Source organism: Mustela erminea, chromosome 6 (assembly GCF_009829155.1).
Source record: "Mustela erminea isolate mMusErm1 chromosome 6, mMusErm1.Pri, whole genome shotgun sequence".
Classification (NCBI taxonomy): Eukaryota; Metazoa; Chordata; class Mammalia; order Carnivora; family Mustelidae; genus Mustela; species Mustela erminea.
In genome coordinates, this window is record NC_045619.1 from 71,729,472 (window position 1) to 71,740,407 (window position 10,936).

The window sequence follows — 10,936 nt, forward strand, 5'->3', positions numbered from 1 at the left end:
GTAAATGAATCTGGTGGAGAAGTCTGTGGGGGGTTGCATGTCTGTGTGCTTTTAACCTTTCTTTACTTCATTATAATTTTTCCTTGTAATGTGTAAGATTATAAAACAGAGATGCTTTTTTTTGTATTTAAGCAGTTCATTCACACGTTTATGAAATATTAATTATCAGAGTCAAAGAGGAATAACGCAACATTTAAATAACATTCACATTGGTTTTATTTATTTTTAATTTAGTTGAATGAAATAATTATCGGTCCTTTCTCTAAATACACAGACATAGATGGAATTTTCTAAGGAGTTAGCAGGGGAAGAAGTGGGAAACTGTCCTTTGGGCTATTTTGAAAATGAAAAGGCGCAGGAAACAGGAATAAGTAAGGACGCATCTATCCACCTAGCCGCCCAGTTGATAATTAAGAAACTAATTTCAGAGAAATACCATGTATCTAAACACCATTTAGGTAAGGACATTTTGGGTTATTATCCTTTCAAAGCTCCAGGAGCATAATCTTAAGCTGTAACTAAGCAGATTTGGGTAAATAAATTGGAACATTTTGTTGTTGTTGTTGTTGTTTGTTTGTAATATAATCATTAGTAGCTTAAAATGTTCATGACAACTGGTATAATAGTTATGAGGGTTTCCTCATCCTTAATTGTTGACTGGCTGGGTTACCCTTAATCCTGGCATGATAAGGAATATCTCAAACTATAATTCCTAAGAGGCGTACAAATCTGAGCCAGTGTATGCCCATGATATACATGTATATATGTGAACAGGTACATTTCTGAACACGTAATTCTGTTCAGTTCGAACGTGCTCTTTATTTCAAAGGCTTATATTCATTTGTAGGATCAAGTCTTATCAACTGGAGATGAGAAAATACAGGTCTTTCGCCATTGTCAGTAGTTCAGATCTCTCCTTCATTTCGTGAACGTCTGATAGTCCACGGGATCTGGACAAATGACAACTGAAGAGAGAGGCAGTCGTTCCAAACCATCCTTGCGACAACTGGCCATGGGTGCGGGACAGAGGGCACATTTCTGGGGCATTGACCCAAAGAGAATTTAATTAAAATAAATTAGTGAAACCAGCTAAGTTCCGCTAGCTAGTATGGAAATATACAGTTGAACTAGAAAAGGGTCCTGAAAAGTTTTGTTTTGGTTTTTTGGTGGTTGTTGTTGTTGTTTTTTTTTCTCCTGCAAAAGTATTTTTTAAACCATCGGCTAAATACACAAGTGAATAACATTGATAGTAATTTTGCCCCAAAATGTTGGTCTAGCCAATCCAATAACTATCCCATTTTGTTCTTCCTTTGCTTCCGCCTGTCCCCTGTTTGGTGAGTGTTTAGCTTCTGATTTATAACTGAGGGTATAAGCTTCTGCTGCCCAAGGGGCGAAGTCACGTTTCTCCTCTGAGATTCATGCAACCAGAGGAGGGATGCCGTGGGCCCTGGAGGGAATACAAGCAAACTGAAGCCCAAGGGTGATGAGGCTGCGGTGACAAGCTTCATTACCGTGCTCTTTCTGGGGTGTCCGCCCAGCAAAGGGCCCGTTATGCAGGAAGGACAAGCAGCAAGTGCGTTTGACAGGCGTCATTGAGCAACACCATGAGGGACAGTGGTCTTCTGGCTCAGGGAAGCTCCTGGCTTCTCTCAGAGATGCAGGCTCTCTAAAGTCTGGCCTCGGCCCCGTCTCTGCTATGAGGGAAACAATCCGAAATTCAAAGAGAACGTGGCCAGTATCACTTATTTCTATAAAATGAGGAGAGTGCACAAAATGACCCCTGAGGGCCCATGTCAGCCAGATCTTTCCCTTGCTTTGAAGTGCTTCCCTCGGGGGCACTGAGCTTGAGGTCTGGGAAGGCTGAGGGGCTGAGGGTGTGGGTGCAGGGAGTGGGTAGAGGATGGAAGGAACAGGACTCAGACACGGGGTGTTGTTCCCCTGGTCACACTGGACCCGGTTTTCACTTGGATTCCTTATCTCTGTTGCTCTCCTCCCACCAGGACTGTAGGCTTTCTGCTAAGCGGATATAAAAGGGTTTCCTTCAGGAGACTTAGCCCACTACTTTTTTGGGGGGTGGTGAGAGAGAGAGAGAGAGGGAGAACACAAGCGGGGGAGTGGCATAGAGAGAGAGAGAGAGAGAATCTCAAGCAGATTCTGCACTGAGCATGGAGGCTGACACAGGGGTCAATCCCATGACCCTGAGATCATGATCTGAAATGAAACTGAGAGTCGGAAGCTTAACCGACCTACCCAGGCACCCCAGCCCACTACTTTCCTACTGATGGAAGAGGGTAGGAAATCCCTTAGAATGGACTCCTGGTGCTGTCTCATACCCTGAAAACACTGAGGAACAAGCCAGAAGGTGTTGCTTCTTCGGAAGTTACGTCCCCAAGTGGAGGGTGATATTTCCACAAGAGAAGTGCAATGGCAGAGCTCTCGGGGCCTACGTCTCGGCGTAAAGTCAGGAATGGGGTCCATAAAGGAGCTCTGGGGACTGCCACTGGGAGACAGCGGTCCCTTCTACGTGAAGGATCCACCTGCCTCGAGGTGGATCCATCACCGCACAGCAGGGAACCTGGAGGGCCCACATGGCCAGCTGGGCTGCAAATTTTGCAAAATGCAATCCTCTGGCTGCATGGTCAGGCAGGAGGGGAGAGACACTGTGGCTCAGCTCAAGGGCCCTTGACAGACCCCTCCTGCTCGGTCTCTCACATGGGGTTTAAGACTGGTGTCTGGATGCCCCAGGTCAATCATACTTTAATGCTGCCTGGAAGGGTCTCAGTCTAACGGAAAAAAATTTTTTCTCTTGGGATTCTTTCCCCTGCTCTACCTTCATATTATTTAAGACAGTGTCTCAAAGAGTATTCTGCAGAATTTGCATGAGAATCACCCCTCAGTTACTTGCTTAAGATTCTGTTTGAGAACTGCTGCTCAAAGACAGGAGTATTTGACTCTGCATATGACAATAATCTAAAACAAAACAAACAAAAAAACCTTTAAAAAAAAAAAATCTCTCTTCTCTGGGCCCCATATCCGGAGTTTAGGATTTGATTGGTCTGGTTTAGTTCCAGGCGTCTGTTTGATATTAAGGTTTCCCTCGGTGACTTGAGTGTGTAGTCAAGGTTGAGAAGCCCTGAGTTCAGGGGGGCCTCCACCCTGTTTGGGTGGAGGGGTGCTGCATGGGGCAGGAACATTGAGGCCTGCAGGTAATCAGGAAGAAGGGCTCCAGCATGTGTGAAGTGTCTGTTAAAGAGGTATGGGCTAGTTCCTGAACTCAGACTCCATCCCTACTACACTTTCTGAGGCTCAGTCTCTCTCTTCCCTTCCAGGGAAGGTGGGCTTCCCAATGTCACTTTTCTCAAGGATTCTCAAAATTTAGTGTGCACAAAAGTCACCTGACAGAATTTTACTGAAATGCAGATTGCCAGACCTTATCCCAGAGGTCCCGATTCAGTAGCTCTGGCATGTGGCTAGAATATCTATGTTAACAACTATTATATTTAATGATGATTATATAGAATTTTGATGAAGGTGGTCAAGGGACCATCACACTTTGATTAACACTGTCTCGTCCTTCACACCAAAGGTATAATCTGCTACTCTTTTTAAATTTTTTTTTTATTTTTTAAAGATTTTATTTATTTATTTGACATATAGAGATCACAAGTAGACAGAGAGGCAGAGAGAGAGGAGGAAGCAGGCCCCCTGCTGAGCAGAGAGCCCGATGTGGGGCTTGATCCCAGGACCCTGGGATCATGACCTGAGCTGAAGGCAGAGGCTTTAACCCACTGAGCCACCCAGGTGCCCCATAATCTGCTACTCTTGGGGAATTCTCTGTCTCGAATTCTGTCTCTCTGCCAACTTGTGTCTGACCTCTCTGTGCCTCAGTTTCTCCATCTGGCAAAATGGAGGAGATAAAAGTCCTTGCTCTATGGAGGTTGTGAGGATTCAAAGAAGTTAAAACAGAGGTCAAGTTTATGGCCTGAGGTAACCAGATGACCGAATTGGGTAGCTTTGAGAATACGTCCATTTACTTAGCTCCGGACCTCTAACACAGCAGTAATCCAGCCAGTTCCAGATCCTCATTAGGCCTTAGCCTGCCTTCCCCATTTCTCCACCCACTCTAGATACCCCAAACATTGTTAGAAGAAACTTTATTTCTATATGACTTGTGAAGAAAGACTGAAGCATACTGAAATTGTACTTTACAAAGAATTTCCTCCAGAGGATATTAATGTTCTAAATATGGTTGAATGGTGACAATTTGTTATTGAATCTTATTAGACTCCATTAGTCACTTCCAATCTTCTGGTTAAACCTCCATCTTTTTTTTAAGTTAGCTCTGTGATGACACCCAGTGGCCAAAATGTTAACTAACCACTGAATATTGTTTTGTTTTTAAATACATGAAGTACTTTTTTCTCAGTATACAAATTTTTAATACTGCATCTAATTTGTCTTTAAAACTTCAAAAGCATGGGGCGCCTGGGTGGCTCAGTGGGTTAAAGCCTCTGCCTTCGGCTCAGGTCGTGATCCCAGGGTCCTGGGATCGAGCCCCACATCGGGCTCTCTGCTCTGCAGGGAGCTTGCTTCCTCCTCTCTCTCTGCCTGCCTCTCTGCCTACTTATGATCTCTGTCTGTCCAATGAGTAAATAAAATCTTAAAAAAAAAAAAAAAACTTCAAAAGTATGAAACAGTTCTGCATTAGGAATATCATCGATGAAGTGTGGGCAAACCAAAACATTTTAGTAGTATTTTTAGTAGTAGGACTTACCCGGCCAGTTCAGGCAGACAAAGCACAGCAGGTCGGGGATGGTGACATTCCTAACCAGAACTCTCAGACTTGGAGAAAGGGATTTGTAGCAGTATGTCTTCGTAAACAAACAAAAGTCACAGGAGAATTTAACGGAGACTGTTAAGATGTCACCATAGTCCCACCTGGCACTTTAAATGAGGAAATGATGAACCATTCAGGTAACAGTAATTACTTTACTAGTCTTCATTCCACACTGGCATAGGATGTGTTCTGTTTATTCATTCATTGATTCACTCAGGAAATATTTCACAGAGAGGCAGACTCTCAGAGGGAGACCAGTGCCCGGGAGGTTTATGAGGGGGTGCTCTGGGATAATGCCTGTAGAAGGGAAAAGGAGAAGGGAGGAGTGGGCAGAGGGAGAGAGGGGCTGCCATGCACTCTCAGCAAAGGCTTCAGCTGACCCAGCAGGGAATTCTGAGGCCAGCGTGGCCCTTCAGTGTCGCCTCTTATTGGCGCATCTTCGCCTTTGTCTAGCTGCTACTAGGATATGGGCTATCCCTGGGGAACAGGTACCTGTGGCTGAAGGAGCTTTTAGCAGAAGCAGTGCTGCCGCGGTCTGACAGCTGAGGCTTGTCTGCTAACCGTCCTCCCGGCAGGGGGGGGACTCAGTCCTCCAGGCTCGAGGGGCATCTGCACGACCCATCACAACCCCCACGACGCTGAAGCCACACAATGCCAACAAGACAGCTAGGCTTTCTGACTTTGGGGAACTTACAGACACACATTAAACCAATGAACGAACCGATAAATCCCAAGAAAGCCTGGGCTTTAAGAGAATACCTAGCGGGGACGGACTTAAGAGAGAAAGGCTAGTGCCTGGCTCTCTGCTAGTTTCCTCCGTGCAGTAGAGGTGTGGGGAGGGTACAAAGGAGAGTGAAGACGCTTGAACTGGAAGCCACTACCTTAGCCCGTGAGCAGTTTGGCGTCCCTGTAAGTTTTTACAAAGGGAAGAGCAAGCGCAAAGTAGACAAGTAAGCTGTTCATATAACAAACTGGATTCAAAAGACATTGTGAGGTTCAAAGTGGACACGTGATCAAAATTTTTTTTGAGAAGTCATTCCTCATTTGGTCCTAAATTTCTGGTCTCATTTCTCGCTGTCTTGCTCTGGATCCTGTAGGTCCTGTATACCATGGATCTCTCCCATTCTCGGAACACCCTATGCTAATCCCACTTCTCCGCTATTATCCTTTGACACCAATGATATTTTCTGGAGTCCTTCAGGCCCAGCTCGAGTTTCACCTCCTCTTGAAAAGCTTCTCCTGTTTCAAGCCCTTTAAAGGTCTCTCTCTCTCTCTCTCCCTTTATTCTGAGAATAAAGTTAAAATCCTTAATGTAAGCCGCAAGACCCTACATGACCTGATTTCTGTTTATTTACCTCTCATCCTATTCCCTTGTATTTGTCTGCCAGCCTAGGGGGTGAGCTGGGACTTGTTTAACCTTTTTCTTCAGGGACTATCACAGTGTCTTTAACACAATAGATCCTTCCTTCATCGCTGAGTTGAAAAGATGTAAATCATCCTCACAGATGAAGTTACTTTATTGATAGCTGTTCTCTTTCTAAGAACTGTAGAGTCTAATGAAGAGGACGGACTTCTCAAGCTCATCGATGTACAAAGAAATTTAAAAGACTTCTGCATTATGATTTTGTAGCCAAATTTTCCCAGAGCCCTAAATACCTGTGTTTATCACAAATCAGGCATATATGTCTTCTATGTAAAATATTTCTTCTTCTAAGTTAAACATCAGTACATCTGGCAGCTAAAGAGTTAGAAGAACCATAGAGGCAATCTATTATAATCCCCTTAGTTCATAGTCAAGTAAATTAGCTTGGCAGTGTCAAATGATTTGAAAATGTTACTTAGCTAGTTTGTGACAAAGTTGAAGCTAAAACACAAATGTCTTAATTGCTAAATCAATCGTCGTCATCATCATGAACAACATTTAGAAATCTTGCATTAGTCAGGTACTTCTCTAAATATGCTACGTATATTAGCTGTTTTAATCTTCACAATACTCCCAGCAGTAAAGAAGCTAAGGCACAGAGAGGTTGGCTAACTTGCCCACAGTGCAAAATGCATAATAACACCCTCAAACAGATCTTTTTCTAGCTTCTCCAAATCCCAAGTCCAGACATATGGACAGTTACAGTAGAATAAAAATAGAATTCCTTCAGAGCTCCTGGGTGGTGCAGTGGTTAATGTCAGACTCCTGATTTTGGCTTGGGTCCTGATCTCAGGGTCACGAGATCGAGCCCCATATTGGGTTCTACACTGAGCACAGAATCTGCTTGGGATTCTTATTCCATCTGCCCCCACCCCCATGCGTGCGCTCTCTCTCTCTCTTTCTTTCTCAAGTAAATAAGTAAATCTTTAAAAAAAAAAAAATAGAGGGCAACTGCGTGGCTCAGTTGGTTAAGCATTTAACTTTGGCTCTGGTTATAAGCCTTGGGTCCTGGGATTGAGCCCTGCTTTGGGTTTCCCCATCAGCAGGGAGTCTGCTTCTCCCTCTTCCTCTGCCCTCACCCACTTGTGCTCTCTCTCTCTCTCAAATAAATAAATAATATCTTTAAAAAAAAAAATAGAATTCTTTCTACCAGGAAGTAGACTCTTATCTCCTGATGGCTTGATCTGGGTTTGATGGTCAGCAACTTGCCTCACTTTGACCATAATCACTATGGATAGATCATCCAAACACAAAATCAATAAGGAGACAGCAGACCTGAATAAAGTTATAGAACAAATAGACCTAACAAACATATGCAGAATAGTCTATCCAGCAGCACAGGGCGCACATTCTTCTAAAGCACACACGGAACATTCTTCAGGAGAGAGAATATGTTTGGCCACAAAGCCATCATTAACAAGTTTAGAAATATGGAAATCCTATCAAGTTTTTTTTTCTGACTATGATGGTATGAAAGTAGAAATCAGTAACATAAAGAAAACTAGAAAATTCACAAATACTTGAAAATTAAGCAACACCTTCCTGAGCAACTGAGTAAAAAAAGAAATAAATATCTTAAGACAAATGAAAATGGAAATATAAAATACCAAAACTTATGCAACTTATGCATTGCAGCAAAAGCAGCTCTAAGAGGGGATGGGTATAACATATAGTGTTTAAAGTGTTTCTTACTGCCTACATTAAGAAAGATCTCAAATAAACAAACTAACTTAGGCTTCGAAGAATTAGAAAAAGGAGAACAAACAAAACCCAAAGTTAGTAGACAGAAATAATAAACATTAGAGCAGAAATAAGTGAAATAGAGATTAGAAAGACAGTAGAAAAAAATCAACAAAACTAAGAGTCAGTTCTTTGAAAACAAACAAAATTGACAAACCTTTAACTAGTGTAACCAAGAAAAAAAGAGAGAGGACTCAAGTAGAATTATAAATGGAAGAAGAGACTTTACAGTTGACACTACAGAAACATAAAAGAATATCAGAGACTGCTCTGAACAACTACATGGTAACAAATTGGTCGACCTGGATGAAAGGGACACATTCCCAGAAACATACCTTGTAAGAGTGGATGCTCAGACAGCAGCTCGTGTAAAGTATATAATATGTCTTCTAGGGAGAAATTGCGAGATGGGCTATTTTGGCTGGGTCCCTCTGCACTGAGTCCTGGGGAGATAGCCAGGACAGGTGTTTGTATGCCTATGAACAGCTGTTTCTTTGCTTGCTGTATGTAGTCTTTTAGGTCTCATGTATATCAGCCTCATTGGCTTTCAGAATTCAGTGTTTTGGGGACCTTTCCCTTGGTTATAAGTCTTAAAAATTGGGGTAGTTAAATATGGGGTCCAAATCCTTTACTCCTAAGGAGAAGTTGGGAGTTTTTGTTTGTATGACACTGTATTGGGGATGCGGTTTATGGTTGGGCTGGGGGGACTCAGCCTAATTTCCTAATGTTTTCAGTGACAAGATGTTCTCATTTGCCTGATGTCTAGGAGTTGCTCACTAGTTTCTGGACTTATATAAAAAGGAATTGCTCCATGTGTAACTGTACATTTGATTTGATAATGGAGTATTATATTTAATGGAGTATTACTCAGCCATAAAAAAGAGAGGAAATACTGCTGTTTGTGATCACAGGCCAGAGCTTGAGAGCATTATGTTAACTGAAATTGGTCAGACAGAAAAAACAAATACAGTATGAACTCATATATATGTGGGCCTGCAATAACAGGGAGTACACTGGTTGTTACCAAAGGCTAAGGGATGGGGAAGATAGCTGATGGTGACCAAAGGGTCCAAAGTCCCAGTTATGAGTCTGTTCCACATACGGCATGGTGACTATAGTTAATGACACAGTGAAACTGTATACTTAAAGGCTGCTGAGAGAATACATCTTAAACGTTGTCAGAACAAAATCTGGGTGGCTCGGTCGTTTAAGCCTCTGCCTTCGGCTCAGGTCATGATCCCAGGGTCCTGGAACTGAGCCTCGCATCAGGCTCCCTGCTGAGCAGGGAGCTTCTCTTTCTTCCTCTCCCTCTGCCTCTCCCCTCTGCTTGTGCTCTTTCTCTCAAAAAAATAAAAAAAAACTTTTTAAAAAATGAAAAAAAAAAAAAACAAAGAATAGGAAGAGAGAAAGGAATGGAGGCTGAATGAGGTCATGGGCTATATGAGGTCACAATAAACTTTATTGTGGTGATCATTTCCCAATGTATACATATTTTAAATTATCATGTTGTATTTCTTAAACTTACACAATGTTTTATGTTGACTCTGATTTTCATAAAGCTAGGGAAAAAAGTAACACATGTAATTCAGATGTATAGAGAAAAAAATAAAATGAAATAGGCCAATACTGAAGCTCACCCATTCTTTCCTCATCTGTTTCAAATCTGCTGATTCAGTCATCAAAAGTATTCTTCATTTCTGTCACTGTGTCTTATTTCTAGCATTTGATTCTGATTCTTTCTTACAGTTTACATCTCTCTATGGGCATTACCTATTTGGTCTCTCATGTTATAGACTTTTTCCATCACATCCCTTTACATGTTAGTCACAGCTTTTTAAATTCTGATGATACTAACAGCTATGTCATGTCGGAGTCCGGATCTGATGAATACTTTGTCTTCTTGGGCACTGCTTTTTCTTGCCTTTTGGTATGCCATATACTTTTTTTCTTTTTGAAAGCCAGATATATTGTCGAGTAATAGGTGCCAAGACAAACAGGTCTTTAGAGCGAAGATTTATGTTAATCTTGCTGGGAGTTGGACTGTATTTAATGCTTCTTCTAGCTGTATGTCCGAGACTTCAAATTCCTTCAGAGTCCTTGTTTTGGCTTTGGGACTTCTTGTGGTATTTCTTCTCAGGCAGTCTGGGATCTGCAGCCTACTCATCTATATTAAACTGGGGACTTATCGGTGTGTTGTAGCATGTGAAAGAAGGGAAGCATTCTAAAATCTTCTAAGTCTTGGTCTTTTAGTGGGCTTGTCTTGAGCGTATGGCTTTCACCAGTGTTTCTGGGTCTCATCGATGGGTCCAGTTCTCCTAATGCTCCTGTTCCTCCTGCCTGTGGTGTACATGATCTATTTCCTTCACATCCTCTCCCCTGTTGACTATGGAGCTTTTCCCCTTTGTAGGTGACACAGGAAGGCTGAAGGGAGCTAGAGTGAAGTGGGATTCCCTTCTCCCAGTTGCGGTAAGCTTGTATTATACCAAAGCCTTCTACTGCAGAATAGGAGTAGGGACAAGGATCTGGAGAATATTAGAAGTAGTAGAATATTCTTCCTCTTAAATTCTTCCTTTAATCCCCATGCTAATCATTCATTCCACAAAAAACTGCTGTCAAAATGCCTCTACCCACAGTAAATGCTACGCATGACTATTACACCATAGTGCTTGGGTATAATACTATGATTACACTGGAATCCTTTCATTTTGTGACAAAAGCCAAGTGTAAAGACAATTCAGTCCTCACTGAACTACTACCTGTGTTCTCAATAGTAGGGAATCTTAGTCAAGAAAATACATGTTCAGCTCTGACATGTAAAGAACAGAAATTACCAATCCCTTCCTTACAGAGAGAAAAATTGAAAATCAGTGACTACTCTTGGACCTCTCAGAGAACTGGGGTCAAAAAGCAACCTCTCCAAAGCCTGCAGGGATGGA